Source organism: Trachypithecus francoisi, unplaced genomic scaffold (genome assembly GCF_009764315.1).
Source record: "Trachypithecus francoisi isolate TF-2019V2 unplaced genomic scaffold, Tfra_2.0 Contig00643, whole genome shotgun sequence".
Taxonomy (NCBI): domain Eukaryota; kingdom Metazoa; phylum Chordata; class Mammalia; order Primates; family Cercopithecidae; genus Trachypithecus; species Trachypithecus francoisi.
The window spans coordinates 38,117-52,154 of record NW_022680789.1 but is presented as its reverse complement, the minus strand read 5'-3'; the positions used below and the strand labels follow the sequence as shown (position 1 = coordinate 52,154).

At 47.8% G+C, this 14,038-nt stretch overlaps 1 long non-coding RNA gene across 1 annotated transcript in view; it reads left to right on the top strand.

Annotated features, from left to right (window-relative positions):
- Positions 1-966: 966 nt before the first annotated feature.
- The window catches only part of LOC117087317, a 50,501-nt gene continuing 37,429 nt past the window's right edge, over positions 967-14,038 (top strand). Inside the window, exons 1-4 of the long non-coding RNA XR_004438760.1 lie at positions 967-1,145; positions 4,478-4,807; positions 11,315-11,449; positions 12,428-12,539. This is a non-coding gene — a long non-coding RNA (uncharacterized LOC117087317). The remainder of the gene's footprint in view (positions 1,146-4,477; positions 4,808-11,314; positions 11,450-12,427; positions 12,540-14,038) is intronic.

Sequence of the window (14,038 nt, the reverse complement as noted above, 5' to 3'; positions counted from 1 at the left end):
CCTGCCCCATACCCTGGAGGAACAAATGCTGCACAGAGAGGCCAAAAAGAATCTGGACAGGCCTTGCAGGGTCTCCCCACCCCGTCTATTAGTATTAGATCACACCCTTTTTGTCTAATGGCATCTCCACATGGTTGTCCATCCTTTAACCATGTCAATCCAATGAAGTCTCCATAAAAGGCCCAAGAGGACAGGGTTAGGGGAGCTTCGGGACAGCTGACCATGTGCAGCCTGACAGGAAGGTGAACAAGAACTCACCCATGTGCCGGGAGAGAACTCCATGGGGATAGAAGCTCTTGTGCTTGGGACCCTTCCAGATCTCACCCTATGCATCTCTTCATGCGGCAGTTAATTTGTAGCCTATAAAATATCCTTTGCAATGAGAAGAGGCAACTCAGCCCTGCAGGGTCAGGAGAAGACCCCTGGGCACGACTGTCCTTCAGCCACCAAGGCCTCTATCCCACAGGTGGGGGTCCTCAGAGGGCCACAGTCACCTAGAGCCCTCGACCTCTCTTGGTTCCCCAGGGTGTCTGTGGACAGCGCACCTTCTGGGGGCCCTGAAGCCTGCAGAACCCCTCTTGCTTGCCTGGATTGGGGTGGGGGACATGACTGCCAAGAGTCCCATTCGAGGCCTGGTAGGGAAAGGTGCAGGGTCTGAACTTGACCCTTCTCACTCTCCCAGGGACGGTAATTGAGACCCCAAAGAGAACCCCGCCCTCAGGGCAGAAGGCCAGGGCTGCTCCCCTCCTTTTTGGGGAGAGGAGGGACATTTCAAGCAGGGGTCCCAGCAGTGGGGAAAGGGAAGTGGGGGTGCACACCATGAGGGGCTGTAGACGCCGGGCCCAAAGCATCTCCTATGGGCCATGAGACCTGCAGCAGGGCCATATTTCCAGGGGCTGGCATGAAGGGAGGGTTGCAGGGAGGGACTGGGGCGGGTACCTGCACCCAGGACAGAATTGTACATCCCTGACCCTTCCCTGTCACCCGTCAAAAGAGGCCAGTCAAGGGCCAGGCCTGGGCCTGAGCCACCCCGCTGGCCCCACTCCACTAAGTGCAGTGCCTGGCACTTAAGAGCAGCAATAAATATGTACTGGCCAAGGATGTGGTGGTGCACAGGGATCAGAGAAGGAGGCCGAGAGATGCTTGTAAGTGAGATAAGTGGCAGTAGGGTGAATGGGAAATGGGGTGGGGGGTGGCCTCTGGCCAATGTCCTGGTTCTGGAGTTTGGGGCTTCCCCTAGACTTTCCCGGATTCAGCCCCACCCTGATGAGGACCCACAATCCTGGCTCCCCCTCCGTAATCCCGCCCTGTCAGGGCTGGGGATGCAGGCTGAGGCCTCTGCTGGTCTCCCCCACCTCCCTCCTAGCTCCCAGTGGGTTTAGGGTGGGCCTGGCTCAGATCTCCCATCCCCATGGGCTGTCCCACCACATGGACCCTCAGAATTTCTTCCCACCACCCCTAGCGCAGCCACAGGTGGCCTGACAGATGGACAGAGGCTGAGCCCAGAGGGGCATCTGCCCAGGCTTGGCTGCAGCCAGATGGACAGACAGACAGAGGCAAAGAAGGGCAAGGAGGCATAATTGTTGTGGGTCCAGCCCCGGGCGGGGGGCTGTCACCAGCAGCAGCAGGGCCCAGGGCAGGAGGGCTGGCTTCATGGTGCAGTCTGTGTCTGCAGCCAGCAGTGCAGTGGCTCTGAGGCGAGGTGGCCAGACAAGCTCACTCCCCGCCAGCCTGGCCCCACTTGCCCTGCACTCTGTGCACTGCCCCGCCCTGCCCTGCCCTGCCCTTCCCCACCTAGTCCCCTTTCAAAGTCCACAAGTGCTTGCACGGACAAGCAGGGCCCAACCTGCTGCATTAGCATATTCCTGGCCAGCAGGCCTGGGACACAGAGCAGGGGCCCGGACCTTGGCCCTGGAGCCCTGTGGGAGGGTGAGGAGGCCAGAGCCTCCAGCTGCAGGACATTTGGCAGGCAATGAGCCAGATGTCCAGAAGCCAAAGCTCAGACCCTGGGTCTCACCCCCACCCTGCATGCAGGGCATGCCAGGAAGGGCTGCAGCAGAGGATGGGATGCACAGGGTGGGTAAGGCAGGGCTGTTTTAGCTCCAGGCAGGATTCCAGCCTCTGTGGCCCTGTCACTGACCTCCATCTCTAGCCCTCATCTTCCTGCAGGAAGGAGGTACTCCCAACTCATCCTCCAGGGGATGCAGGAGCTGTTTGGGTCAGACACAGGCTGAGCCCTGGGGCCGAGGCAGCTCTGCAGGGGACCCCTCTGGAGGGAGGAAGGAGGGAGGGGAGAGGAGGTACTCAAGCCCAGCTGGGGGCCCAGAAAGGAGACAGGGCCCATCCCTGGGCTCCAGAGATGCCACCATCCTGGGGAGCCTTGGCTCTCCCAGTCACACCTAATCCTGCCACTCAGAATTTGCATAATCTAATCAATCTGCTCCTCTTCTTGAGCAGATGAGGAAACTGAAGCTCAGATGTGGACAGGCAAGGTCAAGCCAGGCCCATGGTGGCTTTTGGGAGCCCCTGTAGCCAGGGTGGGCGGTAAGGACTGTGGCCTGGGACTTGTCACTTGGGCCCTGCCACCTGGGCTGGATATCCAGACAGGTGGGTGGTCCTCTCCCAGCTGCAGCTTCTCAAGGTGTCCAAAAGGGACTCTTGCCACACTTTTAGGGAGTCAGAGCTGGCCCCATGGCATGAGCTTAGGCCATCTGGTCTGGGATCTGCCCCAGCACTTGGGGCCAGGCCAGTCCATTGTTCCCCGGCCTGTTCTCTCTCTTACCTGGGTGGTGCCTGCTGGGAGCCACAGGGTGTTGGCAGCCACCTGTGGCTCCAGAGAAGTGACCCCTACTGAAGGTGTTAGAGGCGTGCGCTGGGGGACTTGGCTCCTGAGTCCCCACACACAGCTGGGGGGAAGCCACACCCACATTTGATGTCTTCCCACCTCCCAAAGACATTTGGTGAGAGGCTCCCAAGACCTTCAGCTTCCCAGGGACTGTTTCCAGAGGGGAGAAAGTCCCTTAACCCACAACGGCGCTCAGAGCACCTCTGCAGGTGAGTGTCCTGTGAGTGGACGTGAGGTGCTGACCCAGGGAGAGCCTGTCTCCTGATTCCAGGCTGGCGAGGGCACTCATCCCAGGCCCAGGGCTGAGGTTGCTCCCTACAGCACTGGGTGCAGGGAAGGGTCTGAGGTGTCCGTCCTCCTGTAGGTGAGGCTCCGGGGAAGGGTGCTAGGGAGTCGACTGAGACGGTTCCTGTGAACTGGAGGAGGGAGAGCTGCTGCTTCCTGTTTCTTCCCTTGCTGCACATGTCTGGAGATGATGGAAGTGTGGTAGGGGCTAGGTGTGCAGTCTGGGAGGCTCCTTACCCCAGGCCCTGTAGGGAGGGGGTGTCAGCTGAGTAACTGCGGCCGGCTGGCTCATCTCAGCCCTCCAAAGGCAGGTTCAGCCAGAACCATCTAGGGCCACCAAGCCTCTGGTTCCACAAAGGCGGTGCCCAGCCCTTTATGCCTTCCTTCCTGGGTGGTGGGCGTGTCCAGCCCATGAAGGGCACAGGGCGGTGAGGAGGGTCCCCATCTCCATCCTGGACAGAGAGCCTGCTCCTTAGGAGGTCCCAGGGGCCAGGAGGGCCCCTCTGGTACTGGGAGGGGAAGAAGGTGGTGAAGGGTGGGTTTGGGCCCCTGAAATCTGTGCATTCCCAAGACAGATGGGCCTGGAGCCTTCAGGGGCGGGGCCAGCTCTAGGGACTTGTTTAATGCTCTGTGGGGGCTGCCTTAAAATCCTCAATCATTTTTCATCAGGCATGGTGGCTCACGCCTGTAATCCCAGCACTTTCGGAGGCCAAGGTGGGTGGATCACTTGAGGTCAGGAGTTCGAGACCAGCTTGGCCAACATGGTGAAACTCTATCTCTACTAAAAATACAAAAATTAGCTGCGCGTGGTGGCGTTTGCCTGTGGTGTCAGCTACTCAGGAGGCTGAGGCAGGAGAATCACTTGAACCCAGGAGGTGGAGCTTGCAGTGAGCTGAGATCATGCCACTGCACTCCAGCCTGGGAGACAGAGTGAGACTCCGTCTAAAAGAAGAAAAAAAAGTTCCTTAATCATTTTTGAACAAGGGGCTCCATATTTGCTTCTTGCACTGAGCCCCACAGCCATTCTCTGACTGGCCCTGTTAGGGCGACGGTGATGGGACGAAGTGCCCTTCCTGCCGGCCCCATCCCCCCTTTCCCTCCCTGACAGCCCCCACCTCCCAGCCTCTCAGCAGCCCCAGCCCTGCTTGCCCTCCCACCATACAACCTCCCACCCAGGAGATTGAGGCTGCAGTGAACCGTGATTGCACCAGGGTACTTCATCCTGGGCAACAGAGTGAGACCCTGCCCAAAGAGAAAATAAGAACTTCACAGGGGGAGGTCCACATGCATAGATTGGGGAGTTCCTGCTCCCTGATGAAGCACAACACGCCATTCTACCCTTCCTAGACAGACCTGGGCTGATGCGGACCATGAGGTGGATCATCCTGCACTGTGCACTGTGACTAGCAGGGGGCGCTGAAACCGCATTTTCTGCGCCACATGGTGCGCATGCGTGTTCTCACCGCAGAGGCTTCGTGGCGTGCGTGGCGTGGCGTCCATAATGGGAAGATGGAGAATGGCTCCTGTTCCTTCCGGACCCGCCTGAGGGCGCACTGCGGCGGCGTGGGGATGACTTGGAGACTCGTCTCGGGGAGGAAACCTCTCCTGTCTGTGGCCCTGACTGCTTAGGCGGGAGCTGCGTGCGCTCAGCTTTTCCACGGCACTTTCTTCTACACGGTGACTACAGAAGCTTGTTTCCTGGAACTTTCTCTTTATGCTCACCTTCTCACTAGTTTTCCTCTTTATCTCATAGTATTTTAGTATTTATTTTACCATTAATTTTGTTCCCTGAGGACTTTTGAGGGTGGCAAGTGTAGCGGACTGTGGTATTTTGGGGGTTTGAGGACTTTTTCTGAGGGAACCTGTCCTATATAGATGGAGAGAGAGGAAAGCCCCAGGAGGAAGGGGAAGCCCGGCCCACGTGGGAGTTGGGACCAGGCCTGGGTGTTTGGCTGCCTCCTGGCCAGGCGTCAGACGGAGGAAAAAAGATCCCAGCGGCCTCCAGGATTTGATGGATTTTTAAATTTGTCTTCCCGCCATCGGGACACATCAGGACTCTTTCACCCCCACCAATCCCCCACCCCCAAAGAAGCCTCTGTCCCCTCCTGTCCATCCGGACACGACCACCTGACCGGGAGAACGGACACCCGGCTGCGAGCCTGACGGGGACTTGCCCATGATGATGGTGATGCTGAGGACCTGGTTCTCTCCATGCTGCTCAGTGTTATGTCCCCTGTGCAGAAATGTCTGTGCTGAGTCCCTGCCCACTTTGGGGTTGATGATCTTGTTGTTGTTATTGCTGTTGGGCACTGTGAAGGCATTGCATATTTTTTGTAACAATCCCTTAGGAGATACGTGCTTCCCCCAAACTTTCTCCCCATTTGTAGGATTCTTTTTCATTTGGTTCATTGTTTTCTTTCTGTACAGAAGCTTTCCAGTTGGATGCAGCCCCACATGGTTGTTTTTGCTTTTGTTACCTGTGATTCACTTTCCCAATTTAAAAAATAAATACATTCACAAGCTCTTCCATTCTTGACGAGGTTTTACCCTCTGCTTTCTTTTTTTCCCATTTTTTCTTTTCCCGTTTCCAAACTGTGAGCCTAGATGTAAGTTGCCCCAAAACTAAGTGCTCCACCAGCTCCCCCACCCCCTTTTTTCTTACAGACGTTTAATGATGATGATGTATAATTTCAGGTCTTGTGTTTAGGTCTTCAATCCATTTCGAGTTGATTTTTGTGTATTCTATACCAGAAGGGTCCTATTTCGTTCTTTTTCTTATAAACATCAGTTTATTCGAAACCATTTAATGAAGAAAATCTCCTATCCCTATTGAGACTTTGTGGTCTCTGATACTGTTTTCATTTACTTTGGAGGTATACCCAGTAGTGAGATTGCTAGATCATATAGTAATTGCATTTTCAGTTTTTTTGAGGAATCTATAATTTTCTTTTTCTTTTTCTTTTTTTTTTTTAGATGGTCTCCCTCTGTCATCCAGGCTGGAGTAGAGTGGCGTGATCTCGTCTCACTGCAAAGTCTGCCTCCTGGGTTCAAGCGAGTTTCCTGCCTCAGCCTCCCGAGTAGCTGGGGCTACAGGCACATGCCACCACGCTTGCCTAATTTTTTGTATTTTTAGTAGAGACGGCGTTTCACTGTGTTAATGAGGATAGTCTTGATCTCCTGACCTGGTGGTCTGCCTGCCTCAGCCTCCCAGAGTGCTGGGACTACAGACGTGAGCCACCACGCTTGGCCTACAACTTTTTTCCATAGTGTATATCCTAATTTATCTTTACAGCAATAGTGTATAAGATTTCCCCTTTATCCAAATCCACACCAGCATTCTTTTAAAGATATTTTCAGTAACATGTATTCCAGTAGATGTCGGGTGGTATCTGAGTGTGGTTTTGGAGTACATTCTTCTCTGATAAATAATAATGTTGAGGACCTTTTCTCTTATGTTTTTGTGCATTTTATGTTGTTTTTGCAGTGATATGTATTCAGGTTTTTTGCCCAGTTTTAGTTTGGATACATATTTTTTTAATGCGATTTGATATATTTTTTCCTTGTACATGTTTAATAACAACCAGTTATCACTTTTATGGTTCCCTCCTATTTTCTCACAATCTTTTTCTTTTTTGAGACAGGTCACTCTCACCCAAGCTGGAGCACAGTGGCACATCACAGGCCCATGTAGATTGGAATATTGGCTACCTACAGCTTTGCAATGCAATTTGATAACAGTAATTGTGAGTCTTCCAACTTAGTTTGTATTTCTCAGGATTCCTTAGATGTTCAGGGCTGTTTGTGGTTCCATGTTAACATTAGCGTTGTGTATTTACACTTTTTTTTTCTTTCTTTTTTGGACGGATTGTTGCTTTGTCGTCAGGCTGGAGTGCAGTGGCATGATCTCGGCTTACTGCCACCTCCATCTCCGGGGTTCAAGCGATTCCCCTGCCTCAGTCTCCTGAGTAACTGGGACTACAGGAGAGCACCACCATGGCTGGCTAATTTTTTTTTTGTATTTTAGTAGAGACGGTGTTTCATCATGTTGGGCAGGATGGTCTAGATCTCCTGACCTTGTGATCCACCCACCTCGGCCTCCAAAAGTGCTGGAATTACAGGCATGAGCCACGGTGCCTGCCCACTTTTTTTTTTTTTTGAAACAGAGTCTCCCTCTGTCGCTAGGCTAGAGTGCAGTGGGGTGATCTCAGCTCACTGCCACCTCTGCCTTCCGGGTTCAAGCAATTATCTGGCCTGAGCCTGTTGAGTAGCTGAGATTACAGGTATGCACAACCATGCCCAGCTAATTTTTGTATTTTTACTAGAGACAGGGTTTCACTGTGTTGGCCAGGCTGGCATCGAACTCCTGACCTTGTGAGCCACCATGCCTGGTCTAGAATGCCTAGGATACCTTCTCTTTGGGTTCATTTGTTCTCTCCTGTGCACAGGCTCTAATGTTGTACTTAGTCTCTCTTGTTTATATTTGCATTTGTTGGCAGTGATTTCAGTATCCCATCCCAAAAAAGAGATTATTAGACCATTTTATTGTCTACAAGTATTTAATCCCTCATTTTTCCTTCTCTGTTTCTTCTATCTTTTTGCAACCTGTGTGCACAGGGTCAAGTTTCCCCTGAATATATGCTTATCCCATGTTTTCTCCTTGGAGTGTTTTGCTTTCAGGATTGAATTTAACTGTTTTATTTTTCATAGATGTTTGTGTATTGGGCAACATAGGGGTGCTAGTTCAATCTCGTGCACATGACTACCCAGTTTTCTCAACTGTTGTGCCTTTGGTGTGCTTTTGAAAAATGTCTGCCCTAAATGTAATTTTGGGTTGATTACTTGGCTCCCTCATTTTGTCCATTCGGTTGTCTTTCTATGTTTATGCCAGTCAGTGATTGCTTGGATGACTGTAGGTTTTGTTTTATCTATCATCCATGTATCTACCTATCTGTCTGTAATATATCCTAATCCTATTTTTTGTTTGTTTTTTTGAGACACGTTATCGCTCTGTCACCCAGGCTGGAGTTCAGCGCTGCAATCTTGGCTTATTGCAGCCTTGACCTCTGGGGCTCAAGTCTTCCCTCATCAACTTCCCAAGTAGCTGGGACTATAGATGCGCACCACCGTGCCCCACTAAGTTTTTTGTACTTTTTGTAGAGGTAGGTTTTGCCATGTTGCCCGTACTTCTCTCGAGCTCCCGGGCTCAAGTGATCTGCCTGCCTCAGCCTTCCAAAGTGCCATGATTACAGGCAGGAGCCACTGTGCCTGAGGCAACCCTGTTTTAAAAAATATATGTAATTGACTTATTTTGATTAAATTGCAGGTTAGTTACATGTGGACATTTGATGACACGGAGGCTTGTGGTCTCTGACCCTGTCACCCAGGCAGTGAACAAAGTGCCAATGAGGTGGTTCTTCTGCCTGCACCCCCTTTCTGCCTCCTTTTTTCATCTGATAGTCCCCAGTGTCTATTGTTTCCATCTTTATGTTCGACTGTATTCACTGTTTAGCTCCCAGTCATAAGTGAGAACATGGAGTATTTGGTTTTCTGTTCTTACCTTGGTTTGCTGAACATAATAATCCCCATGTCTATCCATGCTGCTTAGGACATGATTGTGTGTTCTTTTTATGGTTGCATAGTATTTTATGGTGTGTATGCACCACATTAAAAAAAAAAAAGTCAAATGCGCTGTTGCTGGTCACCTAGGATGCTTCCACGTCTTTGTTCTTGTGAATGGCGCAGCAATGAATGCAGGAGAACATGTGTCTTTTTGAAGAAGGATTTATTGTTTTTTGGGTAGATACCAAATGTAGTGGCATTGCTGGGTCTGATGGTAGTTCTGTTTTAAGTTCTTTGAGAATCTCTAAACTGGTTTCCACAGTGTGAACTAGTTTTCACGTTGACCAAGAGTATAGCAGTGTTCCCTTTCCTTTGCTGCCTCCCAGCATGTTGTTTTGACTTTGGAAAAATGGCCATTCTGACCAGCGTGAGATGGTATCTCATTGTGTTTGGGAGTTGCATTTCACTGATGATTAGTGACATTGTGCATTTTTTCATGTCGATTGGTCACTTGAATGTCGTCGTCTTTTTTTTTTTAATTTATTTTTATTGTTTTATTTTATGAGACAGTGTTTCACTTTGTTGCCTAGACTGGAGTGCAGTGGCATGATCTTGGCTCACTGCAACCTCCGCCTCCCGGGTTCAAGCGATTCTCTTGCCTCAGCCTCCCAAGTACCTGGGATGACAGGCGTGTGCCAAGACGCCCAGCTAATTTTTGTATATTTGGTAGAGATGAGGTTTTACCATGTTGGCCAGGCTGGCCAAGGTCGAACTCTTGGCCTCAAGCTATGTGGCTGCCTCAGCCTCCAAAAGTGCTGAGATTGCAGGTGTGAGCCACCATTCTGAGCCTGTTTCCTTAAATTTCTTTACAAAAATTTACCCTATGGTAAAAGTGTACTACCAGAGAGTAGAATGAGACACTTTGGTCCATGCGTACATTGTGTAATGATGAAATCAGGCTGTTTAACATCTCTCTTGCCTCACAGAGTTATTATTCCTTTGAGGTGAAGACATTCAGGATCCTCTTTTCTAGCTTTTTTGAATACTACACTCTAATAATGTTAAACCTAGTGACTCTGCTGCTGTGGAATAGAACTACAGGTTTCATTCCTTTCATGGAATATGTAACTTTGTTCCCATTTCCAATCCCTGACCATGCCCCACCTTTGAACCCTAAACTGTGGTAAGAACAGTTATGCTTACTAATTCTAAGAGATAAAGTTTTTTAGATTGCTCCTGAGTGAGTCGATGTGGTTTGTCTTTTACTGCATAGTTTATTTCTTCTCTTTTATTTTACTTACTTATTTATTTATTCAGAGATAGTGTCTGGCTCTGGTTGCTCAAGCTGGAGTTCAGTGGTGTGATCTTGGCTCACTGCATCCATGACCTCCTGCTGCTCAGGTGATTCTCCCACCTCAGCTTATCCAGTAGCTGGGACTTTTGAGAAATGTCTCTTCAGGTGCATTGCCCAGCTTTGGCTGGGTTACTTGGTTTTGCATGTTTTACTTCTTAGTAGCATTAGTTTCTCATGCATACGATGTAACAACCTCTTTTGGATAAATGATTCCTCATCATGCCCTCACTATATGAAGAATGCCTTCTCATTGTTGATTGGTTCATTGCTTCCTTTACCATGCCATAGTTCTTAAGTTTTCTTTTTCACATGTTGAGTTTTCCTTTTGTTAGCAACGATTTTGGGTCAGGCCAGAAAAATCACAATTTTGAAGCATTTCATTGATTTTGAGTGTATTTTCCATATATTTCCTAACTACTTTTTGTTTTTGCAACCTATGAGCATAGATTAAGTTGCCCTGAACTTCCACTCACTCTGTGTTTTCCTGTAGAAATTTTATGTTTTTGGGTCTTGTGTTTAGGTTTTCATTTACTTCGAGTTGGTATTTGTGTATTGTGTAACATAAGAGTCCCATTTCGTCCTTTTTCATGTGAATATCCAGTATTTTCAGGTTCATTAATTGAACAGACATCCCACTCCTCATTGCGTCTTCCATGCATTCTTTTGAAAAACAGGTGTTGACTCCATACAGGCATACGTTTAGATTCTGTTATGTCTGCATGGTTTCACTGTTACGTCTCTACCATAGTCTTTGGATGAGTAGAACTTTTCCATGTAATTTGAAATGGAACAGTGTGAGGCCTCCAAATGAGGCTGTATTTCCTAGGATTGCTTTGCATATTTGGAGTCTATGGTAGTTCCATGTGAATTTTTAGTTGTGTGTAGTTACATTTCATGACAAGTTTGGTTCATACTGCATGTCCAGAATTAGGGGTACAATGGGGACATTGCGGTACTAGTGTACCTTACATAAGGATAAAGGATAAACTTGAGATTTCCATGTTTTGTGAGTTTCTAGTTTTTTCAAAATCATTTGCAGAATGGACTAGCTATTTCCCAGTTTATTTGTTTGGGATTCTTTTTTTTTTTTTTTTTGAGATGGAGTTTTGCTCTTCTGCCCAGGCTAGAGTGGAGTGGAAGTGGTATGATCTCAGCTCACTGCAACCTTCATCCCCAGGATCCAAGCAATTTTCCCACCTTAGCCCCCGAGTAGCTGGGATTACAGGCACACACCACCATGCTGGCTAATTTTTGTATTTTTATTTTAATAGAGACGGGGCTTCACCATGTTGACCAGACGGGTCTCAAACTCCTGACCTCAAGTGGTCAGCCTGCTGTGGCTTCCCAAAATGTTGGGATTACAGGCGTGAGCCACCATGCCCAGCCTTTTGAGAAATCTATTGACTGTAAGTACATTCAGATTTGTCTGTTGGCTGCCTGATATTGTCCAGTGGCATGTTTCCTATTTTTATGCCAGTTCCTTGCTGCCTCAGTAAGTATAGCTTTTCAATGTCGTTTGACATTAGGGAGAATGAGGCATTCAAGTGAGTTTCTATTTCTGGGAAGTGCTTTGGATTTTCCGGGGTCTTCCATGGTTCTCTGTGAATTTTGCCATTGTTCATTTATAGTTTTAAAATTGGGTTTGTCGGCCGGGCGCGGTGGCTCAAGCCTGTAATCCTAGCACTTTGGGAGGCCGAGACGGGCGGATCACGAGGTCAGGAGATCGAGACCATCCTGACTAACACGGTGAACCCTGTCTCTACTAAAAACTACAAAAAAAACTAGCCGGGCGAGGTGGCGGCGCCTGTAGTCCCAGCTACTCGGGAGGCTGAGGCAGGAGAATGGCGTGAACCCGGGAGGCGGAGCTTGCAGTGAGCTGAGATCCGGCCACAGCACTCCAGCCTGGGTGACAGCGCGAGACTCCGTCTCAAAAAAAAAAAAAAAAAAAAAAAAAAATTGGGTTTGTCATACATGTCCAAAATTAGGGGGTACAGTGGGATTTTTTTTTTACTTGCATACTTTGAGGAAGGATGAAGTCAGGGTGTTTTGCATATCTATTCCCATGTCTAGTTTTTATTTGTTTGTGGTGTGAACTTTCAGTATTCCTCTCCTTTCTAGCTCTATTGAAAGAGATCCTACCATATTGTTACTTGTAGTCACCCTCCTATGGAGTAGATCACTAGCATTAATTCCTTCCCCGGAAGTGCAACTTGGTACCTATTACCAATGCCAGCCCATGCTCTCTCCTCCCCCCAGCATCTGATAACCACTATTGTACTTTCACTTTCCATTAGATAATTCTTTTTTAGTCTCCTCGTGGGTGAGATGATGCAGTGTTTGTCTTTCTCTGCCTGGCTGATTCCACTAAATATAATGTCTTCCAGGTTTATCCGTGTTGCCACAAAGGATGTTATGTCATCGATGTTTGTTAATGGGATGTATTTTGTTGTGTCTGTATGCTGAAGTTCCTTCATCCCTTCATCAGTTGATGGACAGGTAGGTTGATTGCTTATCTTGGCTATTGTGTGTAATGCTTCGGTCAACCTGGGAAGGCAGCTATGGCTTCCTTCCATGCAGTGATTTCACTGTCCGTAAGTATATACCCACTGCTGGAATTGCCAGATGAAATGGTAGTTTTCTTTTTGATTGTTTGGGAAGCTCCAAGAGGTTTTTGTAGTGCCTATAGTAACAGTGATTTCTCCCAATAGTGCATGAGAGTATCTTTGTATGCACCTCCCTCTGGGGAATTTGTTTGAAATAATTGGTTTCTTTTTTTCAAATTATAGTGAGTCTGTACCTGAGTGTGATTTTCAGTTACAGTTTAGAGATGACTAGTAATGTTGAGAACCATGTTTTTTATATGTTAGTGAATTGCACATTGTCTTTTCAGTGATGCCTGTTCAGGTTTGTTGTCCAGTTTTGGCTGGGTTCCTTGGTTTTGTTTTGTTCCTCAGTGGCGTGTTAGTTTCTTCTGAATGTCAGATAATCCCTTTCAGATACTTGATTCCTTGTAATGTCCTTTCTATCTGAAGAATGCCTTCTGAGTGTTGGTTGGTGCATTGTTTTCTTTACTGTGCAGTATTTCTTCAGGTTTTTTTTTTTTTTTTTGGCTGGTTGATTAATATTTTAGTTCACAGTGATTATTCTTGTAAGATATAGTCAATAATAAAAACAAGAATTTTTGACTTCTATTATTGGAAGTGTTTTCCTTCTGTTGTTTTTCTCACTATTTAATATTGATTCAGGAGTTTTGAAACTTAAGCTCACTCTGTCTTCCTGTAGGCATTTGATGCTTTGGGGTCATGTGTTTAGGTTTTAATTTGTGAGCCATGGCACCCAACCTCATTGCATCTTGTAGGCATTCTTTTGAGAAAAACGTGTTGACTGCATACAGGCGTACGTTTAGGTACTGTTATGTCCATAGGTGCATGGTTTCTTTATATGCCACTGCCGTAGTCTTTGGATAAGTAGAGTTTTTACCTGTAATTTGAAGATGAAGAGTGTGAGGCCTCCAAACTAGTTTGTATTTCCTAGGATTGCTTTGCATATTCAGGATCTTTGGTGGTTCCATGTGAATTTTTAGCTGTGTATGGTTAACATTTTGTAAAATGTGTGGTTCATACCACATGTCCAGAATTAGCAGTGAAGTGGAATATTTTGATACTTGTATATCTGGCATAAGGAGAGAATCAAGAAGTTTCTTGTGCCTGTGACCATGTATAGGTCTTACATCTTTGAGATGTGAATATTGGTATCTCCTTGGTAGCTATTTTGAGAAAGACACGACCATATTGTTATGCACAGTATTGTTATACTCCCTGCTGTGGAGTAGAATACCAGAATGTATTCTTCTCCTTTAACTCTCTGCATACCTGTTGCCAATCCTTGCCTGTGTCCTCTCCTCTACCCAGCCTGTGGTGACCACTACTGTATTTCCACCTTTAGTGAGTAAAATTTTTCAGCTCCCACATGAGTGAGAATGTGCAGGGTTGATC